The sequence below is a fragment of the Acanthopagrus latus genome, chromosome 5 (genome assembly GCF_904848185.1).
Source record: "Acanthopagrus latus isolate v.2019 chromosome 5, fAcaLat1.1, whole genome shotgun sequence".
Classification (NCBI taxonomy): domain Eukaryota; kingdom Metazoa; phylum Chordata; class Actinopteri; order Spariformes; family Sparidae; genus Acanthopagrus; species Acanthopagrus latus.
Window position 1 is genome coordinate 21,783,015 of NC_051043.1, and position 23,361 is coordinate 21,806,375.

At 42.1% G+C, this 23,361-nt stretch overlaps 1 protein-coding gene across 12 annotated transcripts in view; it reads right to left on the minus strand.

The window, feature by feature from the left end:
* The window catches only part of LOC119019273 (homeobox protein orthopedia B-like), a 63,689-nt gene that overhangs the window by 17,430 nt on the left and 22,898 nt on the right, over positions 1 to 23,361 (minus strand). For 4 of the 12 annotated variants that reach the window (XR_005074980.1, XM_037097727.1, XM_037097728.1 and 1 more), the window contains exon 3: positions 19,991 to 20,129. The exons of 7 other annotated variants lie outside the window; for them this stretch is intronic. The gene's annotated coding sequence lies outside the window, so the exon portion shown is untranslated. Of the gene's footprint in view, positions 1 to 17,939; positions 18,287 to 19,990; positions 20,130 to 23,361 lie in introns of those variants that run through there. One more of the 12 variants, XR_005074979.1, reaches the window with a different exon arrangement.

Genomic DNA, 23,361 nt, shown 5'->3' on the forward strand with positions numbered 1-23,361 from the left:
AACAAGTTTCCAGTTCCTTTCATTATGTAAGAGAAATTAGACCTCGATAGGGTTTCACTGGGGCGCGGTGCTCCCTCGGATGAAATGTAATTTGTGAGGAGAATTTGTTGTATCTGTCACAAATATTCCCAATTAGCTGCGTAATTATTTGAGGGTTTCTGCAATTACGGCTTAAACCGGTAAATTTGAAGCTGTGGCTGTCCCTAATTGGTCTAGATTTGATATTTTGCATATTTGCATAATGAGGAAATTGGGAGGAAATTGTGTTCATCCATTTGTGAAAAATTCTATGAATTTTATGAATCTGAAAGCCATCCCCTTGCGGTCGGTGACTTTGCCTCGGCTCCCAGAGGGAAGCGGGGCGGGGGCGCGCAGGGGCACGGTCACGTCTCCATGTGCGCTCCAGACGCACTCAGGGTGAACGCGAGAGCCTCGCAGCGCCGCTCTCTGCAGGAAATGTGGCAGAAATCAAGCGCTGGGGATAAAATGTTATTTAAAAAAATATATTTTGATTGATATTCAGTCCAAGCCATAAAAGCACCACAGTGGGATGTATGAGAGTGTACATTTGTGATGGAATCTGCTTTCTGCCTCTGTTCGCTGATTTATGAAACATTAGCAGAAGGGCCGCCGTTATCTTCTTCATTTTCCATCAGTTAACAAACAATATGGCTGTATGGGTTTTTATTAAGAAGTCTTTGATTTTGTCATTAGGTTTATATTAGATAATTCATCCAGATTGGTCTGTGAGACTTAATTATGCATTATCACAGTGTGCTGATTGATATTGAGAAAGCTAAGTGTTCTATGTAATTGGTAATAAAGAAGGTAATTTTAGAAATTTGTCCAATCAGTAATGATTATGAGGCTGTGAGTAGGTAATGATGTTAACCCTACTTGCCTCTTACACAGTCCACTTCTAGCATATCAAATATTAAATATAATAAGCTGGACAAAAAGAGGAAATGCCCTGCTCACACACATTAACATTACAAGAAATATTTTTACTTCCTAAAGGGAATTTAGAAGAACGAGTGCGAGAGGCCGGACCTCAGGGGGAGTCAGAGGATTCACCTCTGAGGTGTTTCTCAGACAGATGTGAAGGCAGCACCTGGTTATAGTGCTGGTCGAGTGTGTGTCCTCCTCATGTGTGAGGGCTGTAGCCCGCTGAGAGCCGTATATCAGAAAGCAGTAAAAGAGAGACGCTAAGAGCACTGATGAATGTCTGAGAGATAGATGTGTTAAGTGACCTTGGTACATTACACTCTCCTTCAAAGCCCCGAGCAATGAAGATTAGTATAGTCTTATCTTGCCATGCCAAGTGTGTGCATGTGTGTGTGTTTGTAGTCTATTGCCTGTATCTGAGCCACTTATCCAACACTATATAGATATTTGAATAATAGCACTTGAGTATAAATGTGTCTACGGGTCTGGTCTCTTTCAAATTATTTATTGATTTTTTTACCCCTTATATTTACAAATTTGCATGAATAAGTTGAATTCTGTTCTTAAAACTGAAATATGTTATTATTCCTGGTGTAAATAACAATGTTTTGTTTTTTTTTCCATTTTAACATCAATTACAGTGCAGATTTTTTTTCCATCGATTAATACATTTTTAAGTCTATGAAATGTCAACAACAGCATAAAAATATGTCAAAGCAGCTTCCTTGGATGTTGTTTCTTGTCTGAGAAAGAGTCCAAAACCCAAATATATTAAATCTTCTATCATTTAGAAACAAAAAAAACCAGCAAATCTCACATCTGAGAAGCTGGAGCCAAAAGATGTCTGGCTTCATAAATGAATGAAATGAATATGTCATTACCAAAATAATTTTTTTGATAAAACTTCAGCCCACTGGAGTATTTGGTTCAACCAGGGCCGGATGAAATGAGCAGGCTATTTGGGGCTGTACTTTTCGGGGGGCCCCCCTAAATGCACAATTTGATATTTGGTAAACAAGCAAAATTACTTAAATGCCACATGATTATTACTATACTTTAGTTTATATTTCATCTTATCTAGATATAATTCAGTGTTATGGCAAAGGTCTAGCTAATGATGTGCATTTGAACAAAATAACTACAGAAACGTTGAAGTAAAGTTTCATAATGGAGATACTTTCAGATTTGTATGTTAGACATTATTTAAAGTAGGTAGTTCTTTTCTTCTCTGTCTGGACCCCCTTGTGGCGATCAGGCTCTAGGAATGCGCCTAGAAAGCCTAGATGCTGTCCACAATACAGCTCTGTTCTAATGTTAACTCTATTTTAATTGCAGGATAATATTCCCCCCTGCAACAAGACAGCAGATTTCTATAAAAGTGACACCAAAGGTTGTCATCAGACAGTTTCTGTTTCAACATAAGAACATTTTGCTGGTGCGGAGTAACATTTGGATGGACTCCGTCAGCGGAGACCCTGAATTACTGCGCCGGTCGAGGGAAGAACACGAGCCAAAAACAAACACAATCACGTTGATTTATGGGAGGGACAGCACACAAAATATCCTTCCTTAATATTCACAGGCAGCTCGTAAAATAGGCTGCATGATAATTTCACCATTTCATGGGATATTAGACCATAATGACCACAGTCCACCCCTCTACACCCCGCAGCCCTACAGGCTACACACACATGGAGATATACACCTCAACCCCTGGGCAGACCAGTGTCGGGGCTAATTTATAGGTGAAAATGAAAGGCGAGCTTAATGTAATGGCTCCTTACAGCCGGGAGATATTATTCGCACCATCACTCCATGGGTTCAAGAAAGGAGGAAGATTTGGAAACAAGAAGGGAGCGGCGATTAAAGACGAGAGCAGGTCAAGTGAGAGAGAGAGAGAAAGAGAGAGAGAGAAAAAGAGAGAGCGAGAGACTAAACACATCAACAGGGGGATTGGAGGGCTCACAGCACACATTCTGGTTTTTTTTTTCCTTTCCTTTCCTTTCGTTTTTTTTTTTTCCTCTCTTTTTATCCCCGGGAAAAAACAACAGCAGCCATGAATGTGTTCCCAATGAATCTACAACTACAAGCCTGAACAAATAGAATCACACACACACACAAACACAGCAGCAACAACAGCAGCAGCAGCTGAAACTGGCGTATTCTACTCTTTGAGTTAATGGGAATAAAATACCTCAGTGGATGAGTGCAGATGTGTTTGATACAAATAGTCATTTTCCTATTTGCTGCCTCATTGGGCATGATGAATGATGGAAGTCATGGAGGCGGTGTGATAAATGGCAGCACCTTGGCTCTACTGCATGGCCTATTGATTCTCCTTCTTTATTACCCCTCCAACCCAGCTGGCTGCTCTGCACCCCCCCCCCCCTTCTCTGTCTCTCTCAACGCACGCACGCACGCACGCACGCACGCACGCACGCACGCACGCACGCACGCACGCACGCACACACACACACACACACACACACACACACACACACACACACACACACACACACGCACGCACGCACGCACGCACGCACGCACACACACACGCATTCAGTGCTCGCAGACAAACAAATACACAAGTGCATGCAGCCATGTGCTCAGTGAATACACACACACACACACACACACACACAACACATGCAACACATGCACATTTGGGGATGCACAGGGAGTGAGGGAAGGCGAGAAAAAGAGGCAAAGAAAAAAGTGGAGGAAGGGTGAAAGGAGCGTAGTAGAGCTGTGTTTTTCATATTTATGGCTTAACAAAGCCATGAGACGGAAATCCACATCCGGAGGGCGAGAGGCAAACCCAAACATCGAGGAAAATCCAAACATACAGACGACTCAATTAAAGTGCTTCTGTGAAGGTGATTCAATCTTCCTGAAATTGTTTGGTTCATTTATAAATTCCAAGCTGTCAAAGACGGAATAGTTTGATGAGGGATTGGCCTGTGTGTACAACGCCATCAGTCACACAGACAAAGCGGGCAGGATAAATCAGTGATATGACCATCTACTGAGCTCTTCATCACAAGGTAATGAGGGTAATATCCTCCTCTGCGCGGTAACATTGTAGCACATTTAAGATAGACAAACAGATGAGCCTCATTCACACACTGAAGACGACAAGTAACGTCTGAGCAGCAGTGACAGGCATTTTTTTCTCTGTGACGTCAAGGGGACGACTTCCTGTCGGACAGCAGGAAGTGACACAGGTCAGAGGGAACGAGGTGAGAGGCCTGTGAGAGACAGATCAAGGAAATGTCTCCATCGTCACTGTCATACAAAAGAAAAGAATAAAAAAACAGCAGTCCATTTTTTTTTTGAGTATGCAGAAACAGAGTGATCAAACTGCGCTGACCTCTCAGAGTTCAATTTACCTGCTGCATCTCCTTGACCTTGAACCACAGAGATAATAATTCAGGGTCTTGGGCAGCTGATAAATGGCTTGTGTGTGTGTGTGCACGTGCCTGTGTCTGTGTGTGTGTCCATATCTAATTCAGCAAAACGGAAAAACAAATGGTGAGGGAGTGAGCTAGACAAACAGAGGCAAGTGCACACACACACACACACTCACACACACACACACACACACACACACACACGATCAAAAACACACCTGCTCCCACTAATCTGTGTTGTGTAATGTAACAGAAATTGCTGTTTTTCAATTAAGATCAACTTTGTTCCACTAGGCTGCAGAATAATAGAATCTTTTTTGGTCTGTGGTCTCGTTCGACATTTGCATTATTTTGTTTTTTAGTTTTCCATTATTTGGTTCTAACTGTCGGTGCAGCTGTGGTTAAATATGGTGGTTCGCTATATTTAATGTGTTTTGCTAATATTGCTTTGAAAATATAAGTGGTACAGCTTTACTAATGGTTAAGTAACAATTTACTTATGCTTGACATATCAGTCAGAAGACATTATAAAGAACAAGTTCTGGGTTGCCAGGTTGTGAAAAAGCACACTTCATAACAATATAATAATATATAATAATTAAAAACAAAACAAAACAAAAAACACGTAGATCTCATTTTCTAATGAGACCTGCAATGGAAAATGTAACTAATTTAATGGGAAGCACTTTTTTAATAAACATCATTGATAAATAAACACATTATTGATGATGTTCACTGTTAAGAAACAATGAAATGCATTATACACCTTTTATTAAGTAGTTCAAACGTTTTATAAACATCAGCTGCAAATTTATAATCACCATCACAAATAGTGTTTTCAGATGAACTACACTGTATTTATGAACCGTTTTCAAAGTAAATTAACATCAGTTGCAACTTCACAATAACCATTTTCTTAATGAATGATTTATAAAGCATTTCATTGGTTGTTAACAGTGAAATGACTATTTACTAATGTGTGAATAACTATAAATGTACCACCTATAAATGATGGTTATCAGTGAAAGTTTTCCAAAGTATCAAGAGTAAAGCTACAGTACTTGTAATGTATATAAACAGCTCCTATGACATATTGTATTATGTAATTATCATTACTGATGTATTAATGTGTGAACAGTGTTGTACCTGTTATTGACAGTGATACACTGTTATCGCAGTTCATCGCATTTTATAAGCTTAAGATGTTCAGTAAATCTGCGCAATAACTTTGAAGCTGTGCAATAACTATAGTGGATTGAAAACTATACAGTTTCTTCTGATAAAGTAGCATGGAATGGATATCAATACCTGACAACTGTTCTCAGGGTCAGTTCATGAACTTATTCCACCACTAAAATGATTTTAAAAAAACAAAGGAATTTTACAAAAATCATTAGTGATTAACCCGCTGATGGGGGATGAACAGCAGCAAAACTTAACGGCCTCTTACAGCAATCTATAATGCATTTCTAATGATCTATCAACCATTAATAAAATACATAACAGCAACACTAGAAACTGAAATTTCATAGTCAAAATAATATATGTCTTTACAGAAGATATCATAACTATTGACAAATACAGGTATATCAGTCACCCCTCACATCTACATTGTTGTGTGTTGTAAACCATTTATTGAATGTTAAAAGTGTGTATTTTAAAGACTAAATGCAAACTTAAAGTATTTTCCTTTAATTTCACAAATATTTTATATATAGTAAATAGGACATCACAACAGGGGTCAACACAGCTATGTGAGGTCAGTCCACCAGCACTTTTTAAACGCTAATTGCATTTTTGCTTACAAATGTGCGCACCTGTGTGTGTGTGTGTGTGTGTGTGTGTGTGTGTGTGTGTGTGTGTGTGTGTGTGTGTGTGTAGATAGTATGTGCATGTACATGTGCTGGCTCGATGGCTTCCACCTCACGCTCCCTGCTTTAAAAGTCCATTTGGACTCCTGCCTACAATCACCTTCTCGTCGTCGCTGTGGTAACGGAGCCAGGCCTAATTAGTATGCATTATCAATTAACAAACTTAATAGCCGGCAGATTGATTAGATCCTCAGTTATAGGGGCAGAACTCAGGCGAAACATGGAATGAAAAATAATCATACACTCAGGCCGGCATGCTCACTCTCTCTCTCTCTCTCTCTGTCTCTCAATCACACACAGCTACAAACACACACACACGCACACGCGCACACACACACACACACAGAGACACACACACACACACACACAGCAGCTCACTAACCTTCTCCTCCTCCTCACTTGTGTAATTACTGTATGCATATGGTGGTGAGTGGATTGGGAATGAGGCAGTGTGAGGTTTTAAATAAACCTTCAGCTTATAATGAGGCAGGCCGCCATGGCTAGTTTAGCTCTGATTGTGCTCCACTCTAATGAATGACAAACCTTCTCCACTGCACATGCATGCACACACACTCACAAACACGGAAACAACAGTTAACTGTGTATAAATAGGATAAAGACGTGTGCAGAAATGTATAGGCTACAGCTTTCCCTCCCACATACAGTCACAGTGTACATACAGTATTCACACACAGGGAGACAAACACACAAACTCAAAGCCACACACACACACGCTGAGGATGTAATCAGGCGTTAGGTTTACCCTCCTATCAGTCTAATGGAGGTTAATGAATGATTAGGTCTAATAATTTTAGAGTGGAGCTCCAGCAGAACCACGCGATGCATCAAACGCTGAGCAGAGTGAGAGCTTCAGCAGCAACAAGAAAACAAACTCGCCATCAGTGTTGTGACGGTGACACGAAAAGAAAGCCAGAAAATGATCATAACACTTGGAAAAAAATGCCTCCTTGTCCTGATCACTTGCTCGTGCTGTTTGTGGTGCTGAAAGTGTAAATAATCTGCTGGTTAAATACAGCCAGGTAATATCTTATATATTCTGTTTTCTCCTCCTATAAACTAACATATCAGTTTGAACGAACACAAGCAGGGAATCAGACGCAAGAGGGAAGAAAGCCTGGAGCTTAATGAAAGTGTTACACACCTTTAATCATATTTCTTTCTTTGAGTAAAATAGTAGTGCTAATTTTCCTCAAAAAATTTCCTCATCTATTATACAGTCTCCCAACGACAGTATGATGTGTTTCATAACAAATTTACAAGTCGCTGTCAAATTCAGAGAAAATGATGTGCCTAATCTAAAACAAATATAAATAAATGTCTGATGAAACTGTCATAGAAGATAAACAGAACTGTTCCTTCTGTTAATCCTAATTCAAATGTCATTGTCAGTCACTGGATTATAATTTTGTAAGGGTCTTGAAAAAAACAACTAAGGGAATCTCAAGAATACAACCCACAGTTAACCAGGGGTATTTTTAAATGACCGATGCATTTTGGGATACTGGTGTTGAGGCAGCAGTGGACTCAAAGCAGTGGAGGTGATATTTGTTTCCTTCCTGAGCACTGGCTACTATATGCAGGACTATAGGCCCAGTATAGAACCACTGACCTACCACATCAGTGAAAGGCCAATTCATGGGCATTAAAATGCAAACGCGCGCATATTTCAAAGTGTTAAATTTTATGAAGCATTTAAAGCACCATCCCTCCAGTAGTAAATCCTAATGGTCTTATTTCCTATTCATAATATTCATACTCGCCACCTCTAAGCAGTGACATTAAAAATGTTTGCATCTCCACCAACTTAGAGGTTGAAATTAAACTGAGTTTGGCAGTGAAGACACATACATATTTACACACAGATGCACGCACACACAGACACACACACATACACAGTGTGACTTTAGTGCAGATGTGCGCCTGGTCTCCTCTGCTGCATTGTGGCCCAGTTTGCAGCCATCTCCCTCTGATGTATAACTCGTTGTCCAAGCCTTAATGTTGATTTATTATCCATCCATAAATTAGAAAAATATGTTTGAGAATTCCGTGGCGCAGCCAGGCTCTGCGGACCGTCTGGGGATTGGCTGACGTGTCAGAGGCGCATATTGGCTCGCCAGGCAGCCTTTTGTTTCCCTGCACCAGCAGGCATTTAATGAGTGCTGATGGCTTAAGGTAAATGTGTTAGGACAGACAGCAACAACAGCCACAAAAACAGCCCGCTACATGGGAGAGATGTAGAGCCACTCAAAAGCAGAAACCAGCTCCCTCTCCTCACAGATGCATGTTAAACAACAACAACAACAACGTGATTTTCATTACAAATCATTTGGCTCCATTTTCAAATAAAGTTTCATAAGCAGCTGGTGACTATAAACTTCATGAGCAGTGTCTTTACACTACCTTAAAGACTGCCTTACTAATTTTACAAAGCTTCAGCCCTCCATTCAGCAGTTCAATAAAATGCCTCTCCAGAGCCAACTCATCATATTAGCTCCGGTTTCAGCGGTATGCAAGCCTATTTTTCTCTTATCCTGCTATTATCAAATAAGGTTGATTATTACTGGTGATGATTCTCCAGCCGCTCCTGGCTGACTTGTGTACCGACATACATACTAATTTCTAATAAAGCCTCAGACATCTCTAGGGGTAACATGTTGAAGCACAAGCCAGACTGTGCCACAGTCCCATCAGAAATGTTTTTGTGCCGTTGGCATTAATCACAGAAGTAATCACAGGTCAAGGTTTAATTTTGTGACATAAAAGCTGCCATGATGTTCGGCGGGAGCATCATTCCCCATTTATCCAGAACAGCCTCTAGCTCTGCGAGACACACTGTACAGTGCATAATCAACACACTGAGACAGAAACATCATTGTCATCTTGTCTTGAGCTGACACTGTCACTTCATTGTCATGGCTGTTAGGTCTGCTGTGCTGATGTCCTGCTCTACTGTTTATGTTACAGATGTTGCAGTAATCAGAGCAGCAGCGTGTGAAGGACTCAGCCTGCAACCCTGACCAGCATCACGCCTGCAAAGGTCATTGTGGAAATGCTGGATGATGGTGATGGCTGTGATAGAATGAGACATGGTTCCACTGAGATAACCCATTTTTCTCACATTGATACCACCGCCATCAGTGGCTCTTCAACACCTTTAGATGCTCATATTCCTCTGAGACACCCTTAAACACACAAACATGAACAGCTTTACAATAACTAAATGAAATTACTTTTAACACTAACATTTTTAGAACTGTACAAGCCACCTACACGTTAAGTATGTTTTTGTTTCCATAGGTGGAAAATTCTAAGCCACACGTGATAAAGAAAAAGAAAATCGCACGGGAATGTATGAAGTTCACATGTGAAAATGTACATTTCTTTTGTATATGAGGAAGCCAATCACTTGCGAAAATGTGTTATAATTTTAGTGAAGTTCATTTGGGTGTATAGTGTATATCAAGTGTATATCACTTATGTGGAAATTTTCTGTCATATGTGGAAAAAAGGAAAATCCCTTGTGAAAATGTCCACTTCACATGTTAGATTTTATTTTCACGTTAAAATGTAAGTTCACATGTGAAAACTGCATATCACGTATGAAACTGCAACGTTTTTACTTGTGAAAATGTACACTTTATATGTGAATATTGCCATTCATGTGTGAAAATTTCCATTCATATGTGAAAAAAATCATGTCATTGTATTAAAAAAAGACAATAACATATTAATGTATGTAATCACATATAAAAATCTAAATTCGTTCTGTGGAACCCTGAAAAAAGACTATCACAAGTGAAAACATCAAATTCACATATGACATTGTGATTTTTTCCAGTTCACATGTGACAATCGTACAATATAGGCAATTAAGCTAATTGTGTAGGACAATCATTTACGAACAATACGGCACTAATGTTTGCTCAATGTTTGTTCATAATTCATCACCACGTTTTAATCATCTTGTTAGAATTTTGAACCAATTACAGCACTTGTCACAACATTAGCTGGCCAGTTTACTCGCAAAATGGCTCCCCCCATTAGCCAGGATCTTGAATGCCTTTCCTCATCGAGAAAACGATGAATCTTTCTCTTAGAAATCCATATCAGTCAGGACACAATTGCTGTTTTGATGCCAGTCTGGGTTTGTGGAAACAACTGATGCACTTTTGAGGGGTGAGAAAATGATGCCTGCGAGGCACACTTATTGTCCGTCAGCGGGGTTAGCTATGTCTCAGTCTGAGCATTTATCCTGGGCCATAATGGGGTGCTGAGTTGCTGGTGGCGGCCATTGTTTAATGATCTCCTTGGGCTCTGGGAGTAAACTACTGCGGTAATCAGAAGGGTAAACTCAGCTATATTTCAATTTGGAGAGCCGCTCTTCCGTTCAGAGAGGCCGCTCTGAGACGATAAATAATAGGACTATTTAGCCTATCCCACAGGCTGCCTCTCTGACACCTACCCAAACACACACACACACACACACACACACACACACACACATATAAGTCAGCCTATAACAATTCACGTCCCTTCCATAAATCAGCCCCACTAAAAGCTGGTGATTAGCGACATCATTTAGCCCCTAAAACCCAAACAGCGACAACTGTTTCCTTCCCTGTTTTAGGGAGAAGATGGAGAGATGCACAGATGGTAAATTGGTTGGAGGGGGGGTGAACTGTAGCTGGATGACTGGACTTGGGGATGTAGAATAAATTCAATGCAGATTTCAGTTGTGGAGTTGAGATTATCTGGGCCATTTGTTGTGGTCAGTGACGTTTTTGACCTTGTACATTATGACATCATGTCGCCGGGGAGATAAATGTGTCCTTTCACTGAAGACTTGGTTGTTTATAAAAGGTCAATAAGGGTTTTTTTTTCCCTCAGGAGAGTGAAAGACAGTACTTCCTATAATTCTATGATATCTGTATTTTATTTCTGAACTGCACTTAAATGCATGTTTACTTCTCATAATGAGGTTTGATGGAAAAAGACATTTCCTCTTCCTTATTTCTACAGATGAACAAATAGACCTCACCTAAAAAAAATAATGTAAACATGTTGTTTTAAAAACATCTTAAGTGAGTAAATTTCACTTTTTTTTTTTTTTTTTTTTACTTTTCCACATATTTTATTATCTCTGCCCCCTGTACATTAATGCTCAAATTGAAATAAAATAAGCAAACATTCAATTGAATATATTAGTTTGCTCATCCACTGGTGTCAAATAAGCAGTTGATGTGAATCATTTTTTTTGTTATGTACACTTGTGTTCCGTGCCGGTCGTCGCGCCATTCCTGGCTCCATTTTTGTTCATTTAAAAAGCCGTTTTCTCGTGATATATGGACAACTGCACTGTAATATTCCTCTGCTTATGTTCTTATCAGGAGCTCAGTGAGCTCATGATGATTTTTTTTTTTTCATCATCTGCACATCAGCGGTGGAAGCAATTTTCAAATTACGGTCGGCCACTGCTGCAGCTTGAAACACGCGTCCCGTTCATCTGTGCTGGAGAACGTCGTGGTGAGAAGTGAAAGCACGTTGAAAACAAAATGTGAAACAGTTGACAGCGCCATGCTGTGCTTTGTGAATGCTGTATAAGAAACAAAAGAATAAATAATAAAGAAGTATTTATATCTTTAAACTTCAACTGCAATTTCTCTTTCTTTTAGTTTGATACAGTTCTTCAAGACAGACCTTTAAGTATCACAAGATGCTTCAACAACAGGAATTTTAATTTGAACTGACCTATACTTGGAACAAAATATGGTCAGTTAATGGGTTAAAGAGCAATAGAAACATTTTCCAGTCAATAATATCCTCATCCTTCAAACCAGTGATTTACAAGCACCAATAAAAATCAAACAGATTAAGCGACCTAACCCAACAATTTTCTCATCTAACATCCTGCAGCACTGTTCTGCTGGTCTCAGTGGAGAAGGATCAGACGTGTGTCTGATGATGGCTTCCTAAAGAGCTTCAATTAATGGCCTGTCACTTATCATTAGAACCGCTGAAAGGCGGGACGCCGGGGAGCACGATGCAAACAAAGGCACGTTTTAGAACGTCAATTCTAAAAGCACCATCGACTCTTCTATTCTAGCCGGCCGGCCTCTGAGGCCCTCGTCCCTGCTGGCCCCGAGCCCGGCTGTCTCTCCTGGGGGATTAGAGGGATCTGGAGAAATTAGCCGTTTGGATGACAAGCAGAGGCCAAAGGACGAGCGGGTGTTAATGTCCCCTTTTACGGGAACAAAAGCAGTGGGGATTTTAAATAACACGTCTCCATCGCCGCCTGCGTCCACTCCAGTCACAGTGTGTGTGCGGTAGGTTCCTCAGCGGCGTTAATTGATTGAAATCGCGCGCTAACAGAAGGAATTGGTGTGTCTGATAGCCTACATCGGCCTGCATCTGCGGCTCAGAAATCCAGCTCATTTTAATTTTTTCATGACTGGTGCCAGTTTAAAACGCAAACACTCACCCAAATCATCGTCATTTCCACAACAATATTTCCAAAACTGAATTAGATTTAAAAGAAATGTTTCTATTAGGGGCTAAAGGTGCAATATGTCAACATACACTTGAAGCAGTACGATTCCTAATGCATGGCATGGCACAAGCAAGGTTGTTTACTCTTCATTACTGTTTCAGACAGAGGCAGGGAGATCCTCAAAGAGAACATCCACAACAACATCCTCTTGACTGGGGCTCTGCAGTGCTGCTTTTGTCCATTACGCTTGGCCTCCTCATTGACAGCCAATAAATCATTCATTTAGAGGCAAAGCAGGGAGAGAATCAAACAGCCATTTCAGAGCCTGAGGCCTTTCACTGTAGTGGCTGCTGCAGGCCACAGATATAATGTAGAGTGGCTAGGCTGCAGGCGGGTGGAAGGGCTCTTAAGAGACAGGAGCGCATTGTTTGGAGAGACGGGAAACGCCGCTCTCATTAGACCTGGAGCTGAAAACCAACCTGAAAGGCCTGCTTCAATTTACCTGCCCTGTGCTTGGAATAAATCACCCCAGTGTGTGTGTGTGTGTGTGTGTGTGTGTGTGTGTGTGTGTGTGTGTGTGTGTGACTGTGAGGCATGCACACTTACAAACACGTGAACAACTGCCAACACCCCCCCCCCCACACACACACACACTTACAAAGAGCTTTATACATGCCTCTTCAGGTTTAGAGTTGTTTTAGCGCAGCGCTTGTTAAAGGTAAAACCTTTTACCTCTCTGCCTGCGATGGCCCTTTTATTAAGGTGCTTTCTCATTCAAATCAGAATCACAATTAAGCCTGTCCTGACTAGTGCTTTTATTTCCTCTTCTATGCTCTGTAGATTTGAGTACTTCTTTGCACAAAGCGACTCGAAGCTCGTGCACCAGTGAGACCGGCCACTGCACCCCAGAGCCGCTTTCGGGGCAGATAAATATATACAGAGATACTGTCATTTCCACGGAAATATTGCTGGAAAAGGATCAGGATCATTTTGAGCACAGATTTAAGTTCTTGGCCTGTCGCCATGCTGAATTTCACCAGAGCCAAAAGCTCACTCAGCGCAGCCAAAGTAAAGAGAATCTAATACTTTACACCAGGTAGTCAGGCACAGCAGGTAACACTCTGTGACAAATTCCAACACACACTGAGACAAAAGAAAAGAGAAAAAAAGGGAATAAATTACACAGTCACTGATGTAAAGACCAGAAAAAGTAATTGACACAGCGCGAGAGTGGATTGTTGGAAGAGGACGCAGACAGGAGACAAGCTTGGAAAAAGTGAGAATGGAAAGCGGGAAGCGGCAGAAATGTGGCGTCCAAGAATACTTAAATGCGGACGAGTCCCTCCTTGTCTCTGCTAATGACATGCTCGTCAAAGCCAGACAGAAGAACCTGCTCCACCAAGCCTGTCACAACACACACACACAGTCAACACATCTGTGTTTACGTGTGCGTGCCGGGGGGGATTCTCACATTGCCGCTCTGTCAGGGCGCAAGGTCCCACTGAGAGGTGATAAATCTCCTCCTGCCTGTCAGAGAGTGCTGGCACTGCATCCTCACACACACAAAGCAACCAAAATCTCTACTTGGGTCACTTTCGCATCTCTTTCCCTCCTTATTTCTGTGTTTCTTCTTCGCTCACTTTCTCATCCATTCGTCCCCTTAGCCTGCTGTGCCTCCGGCAGCATTCAAAATTAAGGTGTCACACTGGAGCCGATGGATTACACACACACACACACACACACACACACACACACACACACACACACACACACACACACAGCTCATAAATGAGGTGAAATGGAATCAGACTCTGATTGAATGGCTGCTTGAAAAACTGTGTTCCGTCCATAAGCACTACACTCCGTTTCAGCCCGTATCGATCTGTGCGTGTTATTTGTTTTGAAGTGAAAAGTACATACATGTTTGGACTAAAGACAGAGTCTTTGTCTCTCCAACTGCTGACAGGAAACAGCAGGTGATAGAGCAACATCATGAAAGGAACGGCCGGCCATTAAACTGGCAATAAGCACCTCTGAAATGGGTGCCTCACAAAACACTTAAGTCTGTTTGATACATGAACATCAAGTCATGTCAGACAATAAAGTGTCCGTGCAACAGACACTCAAACAGACGGGGGGGAAATATATTTGTTTGGGTTTGCACTGTGCAGACTACATCTCCGACTGTTATTGCAGCTGGAAACAAAACTTTTGCTCCAAATTGGCTTTAAAAAGACATCATAAAACTGTCTCTCCATCTTTCATCGACTCTCCTCGTCTTCTCCTTCCGTCTCCTCTTTGTGACTTTAGCTCTAAAGCAGAGGAGAGTGTCAGCGAGCGTTCTGTTTGATTCAGTGCTATCTAACCTTGCTTTATGAAAGCATTAAATTGATGGTTCCAGACCAGCCCAGAGAAAATGCACATAAAACTGAGACTAACTGAGAGATAATAGTCCTCGTAAACTGGCCTAAGAGCTCTATAACTCACAACGTCCTCAACTTGTTCCGTCTTACACAGCACGAGCTGTCGCATCCAAAATACTGATGGCCCGGAGGCACAAACTGCAACGCGAGTGCAAACAAAAGGGAAACCACACCACACCAGAGGAGAAAAACACAAAGACTGGAGCCTGATAATCTGTGGAATGGTATTTAAAGATATTTATCAATGACTTGTGTAAATCATCCCAAATATTTCTGACAGTGGGGCTAACAGAGAAATCAATGATATACTTAGGAAAACAATGCATTTCTCTGGTCGCCTGTCGCTAAAACTTCTGGGAGAGTGTGAGAGAGAGAGCTAGGAAGTTGGCGAACTAAACCGTGAAAGAAATTATATGACATTACCTCACTTGTTTACGTGTGAGTCACACTGGACAGATTTTCATCTGCAATTGTGGTTCTTTAATGATGAAGACAACAACTGCTGTGCACAGCTGAGATGCTGGTAATTGTTAGTTACATCAGCAGATAAAAGGGCATTTATTTTCTCGTATCTACTCTTGTATGCTTCATGGTGGAGAGCTGATGAAAAGATTTATACTGCTCCCATGTTTGTTCATTAAGTATGAAGCTAATTAGCTTAGCAAAAAGACTGGACCCAGTTAGTCCGGCGTCAGACAAAATACACCTACGAGTAGCTTTGAAGAACAGTAATTTAAACATTGTTTATTAAACAGTAAGTGTAAAAATGTCAGTTTGGCATTTTATGTAGGGTGATACGCTGGACTGTTTCTTGGCTGGCTGCAGTAATTCTCTCGAGTCTGCCTGGCAACTGTTCCCAGCCAACAAATAGATTGAATGTGTTTGATTATTGATCTTCAGAGGAGGTCACAGGAGAATTTTGTCAAAAACTAACCGCTAAATGTTCCACCCCATTTAATTGTGTAGTTTCATTACAACAACTACAGCCAAAGACACAAATTTAACAAAACAGAGTGCCTAACAACGATAAAGAATATAAAATAAAAACACATTGACAAGTGAAACACAACTCATATATCACAGTTTTGCTTTACAGAGCTCTACTGGAAGGTACAAATGATCTCTGGGCACAGGAAGTCCACAAAGGTGGTTCCATGTTACCAATGGTAACAGCTCAGATTCACTGAAGAGGGTGTGATACATCATTAGGGACTGCCCTTCCATCTTCCTACCTCTCGGGTCTCACAAAGCAGTGACATACTGTGGTTTTGTTGGCCTACGATCTTGCTGGAGATGATAACAATCTTACCAAATTTGTCCTCATTAACAACAGTTTTCAATCTTCGTTTCAAGCTAAACCAACAGGCTGCTAGCCCCAGCTTCCCATTTAACAGGCAGGTAACACTTCAGAATAGGGAACACATATCAGCCAATAACTAGTTCTTCATTAGAATATGCCTATCAGTGGCATTAAGGTCTATCCATCTAGTAGTTTCCAACCTCATCCTGTCAGGGACAAAAACAAGGCTTTTAGTGGACAAAACTTTGACAGTCAGCGTTACCGCAGTGACCAGAACATGTACATACTGTAATTTACCTTCCATGGTTAATATGTGTTCCCAAATCTAGACAGGCAAACATGAGAGTGGTGTCAATCTTCTTCTCTAACTCAATGCTGGAAAGTGAAGAAGCTTATTTCTTTAAATGTTTAACTTTTCCTCTAAATTGTGCGATTCCACAACAAATCTGAATGGCTCAAAAATCACAGAATAGGCCTTTAATGCCTCGGGGTAAGTATCACTTTGTCCTCCTCCTCTGTCAGATTACTGTATTTTATCAATACATAATACAATTACATTTCACCGCAATGTGGAGGCATGTTATGTATCTGTAAACAGTACAATATGATTTTTCTACATCACTTATGGCTAATTAAAACGGCAACCTGAAAAAATGTGTGTGAATGTGTGTGTATCAAGTAGAAGCAGCTGCTGTCAGCTAGAAGAGTGATGAGCCATGGAAGGGCAGCCTCAACTGTGTGTGTGCGTGTGTGCATGTGCGTGCAGTCAGAGAGAGATGAAGACATTTTCCATCCAGCAATCAGCACTACGGAGGCCTGCTCAGCTCTCAGCAGCCAAACTCTGGATCCTGGGCCTGCTGTGTTTTAAATCTACCCTCTGCCCCCTGACCTCATTTTACCTTTGCGGGATGTCACAAATCACACACAGCGCGAGAACAGGTAGAATATTAAAAGGTCAAATTTTCTTCTTCCTAAAACATGAGCGGAGGAATGACTGCTGTTGTATACGCAGACGACAACTGAAAGTGCATGAAATCTGTGGGTCTAGCGTACATCTCTGCAGGTTGCATGGGGTGGTAATGGATGGCCGGTGGGTGCCCGCTGACGTGTTATTCTTTTATAAAACATTGCCTCTGCGTACCGGAGCGCAGGGGAGAGCGTGTCACGCTTGTGATGAATGACCAGAGGGTAACATCTTCACTCCTGACCCCTAAACACAGGCGTGCATGCTCACACATAGACACAAACGTACACAAAATCAAGCATGCACATTCAGGTTAGTAAACAGATTTTTTTTTTTTTTCCCTCTTCCATGCTGCAAAAAGAAAGCACGCATAAACATCTGATGCCGTGAATCCACTAACAGATGGTGATCCAGATGCAGGTTGGTGACCTCTCTGTGTGTCTTCCCTTTAGAGCGTGTGCTGAATACAGAGAGAGGCTCCATCTTTGTATTCTTTTCAAGGCTCTGGCTCGAATTGGTTTCATCGCTTTATTACTTTTTATTTGATCACAGATCTGTCATTAAAAAAAGACTCCGTCCTTACTTCCTCTCATTTATCACGCAGCTTGACTAACAGGGCCTGCGGTCTTCAAAGGTATCTTCAGCTATGTCTCCATACAAAAGCATGAAAGACCAACATGAAACATCAAAAAGCAGCTCCTATTAACAGCCGCAGAGCAGGAGCCTGCTGGACAATGCCGGGGGACCTGGAGAGGTGAGTAATAAGCGCTGACCTTCTTGCATGCACACTGCCGCCACTTGAACGCAGCACACAGATGTGAAGCAATCAGCGAAGACTGCTAATACAACCGCAGCAGCGCTACACCTGAAGAAAGTGCAGAAAGGGAAGAGAGGGACAGAGAAAGAGATGGGAAGAGAAGGAGACATGATAGGGAGGAAAGCGAGACAGAGGGGACGAGGGGGGGAGACAACGAGACAAGGAGACAGAGACAGAGTGGGTGAAGGTGGCGGAGGAGGCAGCGGAGGTTTGGTGCGGGCGGGTGGGGAAGGGGAACAGGCAGCCAGTCTATTATCAGGGGTCTATAGAGAAGCATTTAGGGACAAATAGGACACCACCCCCCTGTCACCCCGAACCATTCAGCCCCTGTCAGCCCAGCCCATTCAGCCAAACCCCAGGGGGGGCGGCAGGCGGGTGGAGTGGGAGAGGGGAGGAAGCAGGATCGGGGTGGTGTGTGGGGGGGCTTCGAAGATGGAGCACCCCGGCACCACCCCTCCATGATGCCTCTGATGCTGTATCTTAGCAACGGCAGTCTGGGTGTGACCCGTAGTCATATGGCTCCATTCGGTTTCAACACACACACACGCACACACAGGGGCCCCGCAGTGCTTATCAGGAGCCAAAACAGACTCTCATGTACAACAATTAGCACAGTTCATGCACCCTCCACCCGCCCCCTCCAACCTGACCATACCAGCAACCCCACAGGGAGCAGACGTAATTACCATCAACAGACAGAGGGGAGTTTATCTTTACACACTTAAGATGATCCACTTTGCACACACACACACACACACACACACACAGAGGAGCGGCATCGTCCTATGACAAAAACTCTCTATTTCAGCCCGCTGTCAATCATATGCTAATCAAAGCAGCATATTGATGGCATTCCTCTCTCCCCGATTTTCATATGAAATTAGTATTTAATGACTTGTGTGCAGATTAATTACACGATAATGATATTTAATTGTTACCATCTAATTGTTGTGGCACTCTTTGTTTTGCACTTGCCGGGGAACTTTGTTTAGTTTGAGTTCAGAGAGGAACAGTTGGCTGGAAGACACTTCATTGAGCACGGCTCTAACTTGAAACATTTCAGCAGAAAAAAAGTAGAGCCTTTTAATCACAATCACGTTCTTTTCTGTGAAAAATTAGCACATGACGTTTCAGTTGAGTTAAGTGAAATTAAAGATGGAGGCTTGCATGTTTTCAGCGAGGGTTGTTAACATGCTTTGATTTCTTGGATTCAAAGTGTGTGTGTGTGTGTGTGTGTGTGTGTGTGTGTGTGTGTGTGTGTGTGTGGTTTATCTCTGCTGTCACCTATATAACAAAAGACACACACGTTCACACACACACACAGTCTTGGTTTGGTGATCCCCCTTTCAGAGGGATGAATGTCTCTATCAGGCTTGTTCAGGCTAATAGATTTATATACTCCATCTATTATTTATCCAAGGATTATCACTGTTGCCTCAGGGTAGTGATGTACAATGTTTACCATGACCTTGGGCCACGCACACCCACATGTGCACCCACACACACACACTTCCAGCGCAGTCAATTTGGCATGGAATTGGTGAGTGATAATAAACAGGCATGCAATAATTGTCCCAAAGTCACTTTGCTCTTTTTCAACCCTGAGGACCCTTACAAGCCAGTTCGGAGGCCTATTGAATAAGATTGTCTAGTGAGTCTTTATGACTACTCATTAAAACACACTTTTATCATTTGTTATAATATAGCGCACTCCTCTCCAAATGACATCATTAAACATAATTCAATCTTTACCTCTTCTTCATGTGTGCTGGTTTTCCTGATTTATCCACACTTTTATTTCATTTTCTCTCCCCAGTCCGAGGCAGCTGCAAACTGCTGCACTGCCCCTCTGTGGATGCTTACAGAGCTGCATGGTTGCCAACACAGATAACTGCAAATACAGGAGAGAGAGAGGAAAAAAAAAAAGGGAAGGCAGAGACCACTGAGGGAAAAAACCAAATAGTCCACTCAAACCAAATTGATCTGCAATATTACTGGAACACAAACAGACAGCGTCAAGTTTGCACAAATGCTGCCGAGCACAGACATTAGGCTCATGCACGCCGAAACACACACTCACACAAACACACACTCACAAGCACATATATATTATATATATATATATATATATATAAAATATATATATACACACACTCACGCATAGGGCAATTTAGTAAATGTCATCAGGTCTGCAGAAAGAGAGGGAAATAGGCCTGCCCCCCATCTTTGTATCGGGAACACAGGTGAGATTGATGAGCAGCGTCTGTTTATGATATCGGTTATTCAAGATGAAAGATGAGGGTTTGTAGAGGGGTTCCTCCCATTCACTGTCATTGATTTACACACACAAACACACACACAAACACACACACACACACACACACACACTGGGGATAACATACCCACAGTGAGTGAGTGTCCTTCCTTTGTCAATAGTCAAGGTTATTTCATATGCACCAGAATATTTGACTAATATGGTGATATCAAACCTTACCAAACAAAAAAAAAAACAAAACAAAACAAAACAAAACCAAAAAAAAAAGCACTCTGGGTGATGATGACAGAAAAAGACTGAGTTCTTAAGGGACGTAATCTCACAAGACAAGCCGGTAAGTACTGAGTGAACATCCATCAGGGAAGAAAGAACATAAAACTGTGGTTTAAAAGCAATAAAAGACGGTGGGGAAATTTGTGAGGAGCAGTCGGGGTAGAAAACGAAGCACTCAAGCCGGAGCCAATTCTGTTCTGGTGAATTAAAACCTAAACCTCTCTCGCATTAACATCCGCGGAGAGACAAGTGCCGCGGTAAGTGAATGTGTTGCCTGTGTTTGTGTCAAATGCCTGTTTTTTTTCCCTCCCCGGCCAATTAGAGTGACTAAGGCACAAAGGCAGCTAATTTTGTCAAGCTCCTGTAAATGGAGTGATGGATGCTGACGTGTGGTGGTGGTGGTGGTGGGCACTGTGAGTGAATGTGCGCCTCGTGGTTACTCAGCAAGGCCCTCTTCATTAAAGCTTCTTCTAGAGAAACACATACAGACGGACACGTGGAGAGAGAAAGAGAGAGATGCACAAACATTTCCTATTCAGGATGAATTAAAAACCTACAACACACTACTTTTCACAAGAGAGCATTCATTATGTGGCCCTAATGTAATGGCATAAAGCACGGGAGCAACAGCCTATCAAGTGCAGCAATTTGGCTTTTTTCACTTGTGCTGTTTCGTTGCTATAGGGTAATTTGTAGCACTCAGCAGGGCAGGGTAAAGTGAATCAAGATTAATTTACATGCAGCCGAACACTTAGGCAAGGCAGAGCGGTAAGCAAACGCACCGTCTCTGCGGCTGAACGGGAAGAAGAAGGAGAAGAAGAGAAGGCAGAAGAGGAGGAGAGAGCTGGATAATTAAGGAGCATCAAATGTGATTGCTGAAGGCAGATTAAAAAAAAAGAAAAAAGGCCACAACATGCCGACTGTGGTTGCTCTCAGAATGCAGCCTCTGCGTTTTAGTCGAGCTACACTGATGGACGCACGGGTACGACGGCGGCGCAGCCAACCAGCCACTCCGGATTCAGTCTTCATTAATTGTGCTTCAGTATCTCCCCTCTATAAGCACATTTTTCCGAAACATTAGTTTAGGGGGAAAGGGTGCCACACTCACTACTACAAAATTTAATCTACAGGGTAAGTGTACATCAACACAAATTCTAAACTATTTTCTTGGGTCTATCACAAATTGCTTGTTGCCGGAATCCAACACTACATATAGGATTTTTGCTCGAGTTGCAGAGATGTGATCATAGTTGATTGTGTGTGCACAAAGTCCAGAACCGACACAGCACAATCCAGCGTTTGTAACCAGTCTGCAGGTACATTTAGGCAACAAAAGCACTTTTAGTTAAAAAGGTGCAATGCAAAGGAATTTTAGATATGTTCAAAAGAATGTGAAGAAAGGCCAATTCGATGTCACGACGTCTATTTTCTGTGTTGCAGAGAAATCTGCTGAAGTTAGCATGTTAATTAGATAGCAACAGCCCATCCCAGACCACTAGATGCTAAGCTAACTGAGCTAACTTGCTAAGTGCAGCTGTTTGTAGCTCTTCCTCTGGTGATAGAGTGACACGTTAGTTTTGAATAGGAATTCAGCGGACAATTCTTACATTAATGTCCCTTTAAGTTTTGGAACAGATATTTTCACTTCGTATAATAGTTATGAGATGCAATCTGTAGGATTCGCTTTGGTAAAGATTGTTCAAAAGGTTGTGATTTCACTCAAATTCAGAGCTTAGGTTAGCACAAAGTTGAATATTCAGAGAAATACTCAGCATCAGATGCACAACAACACTGGTCAGGTAAGTAACATTCATGGATATGTGTTGAATCTGCAGCTGCAACACCCTGTCAATCACATCCTCTGTTGAAGGCATCACATCATCAGCAGCAGTTAACAGTTCTTGGAAGTATTTTTCAGAACATGTTCAGAATTATATATTTTTAAAAGAGTGATCTGCCACTTCGCAGAGTGGTGAGGACATGTCCCCTGGTGTCTCCTGTGCAAATGACGCCTATGAATTTGTCACAATCTCACAAACTTGATAAACGTGATAAAGTGTCGGCATCAAACAAGGCAGTGAATTGCCACAAAGTCCGTGGAAGAGTCAAAGAAGCTCCCCGTGAAGCAAAAAGCAGAGGTTATTCAATTGCAACGCTTGATTTAAATAACACATCGCCGCGCATCATGGTGACACAAAGACGAAGCAAAGAGTCCCCGAAGATGCGAGGCTGAAGTGACAAGGCTAACGTGGACAAACCGCCGCAAACATTCAGACACAAATGCGACTACCAGTGCGCCAAGGAGAGGGGAATGAAAACGCTAAATGAGCTGTTTGAGCCGGACACACATCTCGGAGAAGCGGTGGAAGCCGAATCCCTGCCCCACTGAACAGACTTAACATATCAGAGAAAGAGAAAGAGATCACTGGGATGGGATAAAAAGAGAAGAGCTGGTAGACTTTCTCCCCTCTATCGCTCAGTGGTAATGGACCCTGGGCCAGGCCTGTGGCAGGGGAATCTGATCAAGCATGCTTTCTCGGAGACGCGTGCACGCCCTCCGCATGCGCGCACGCAC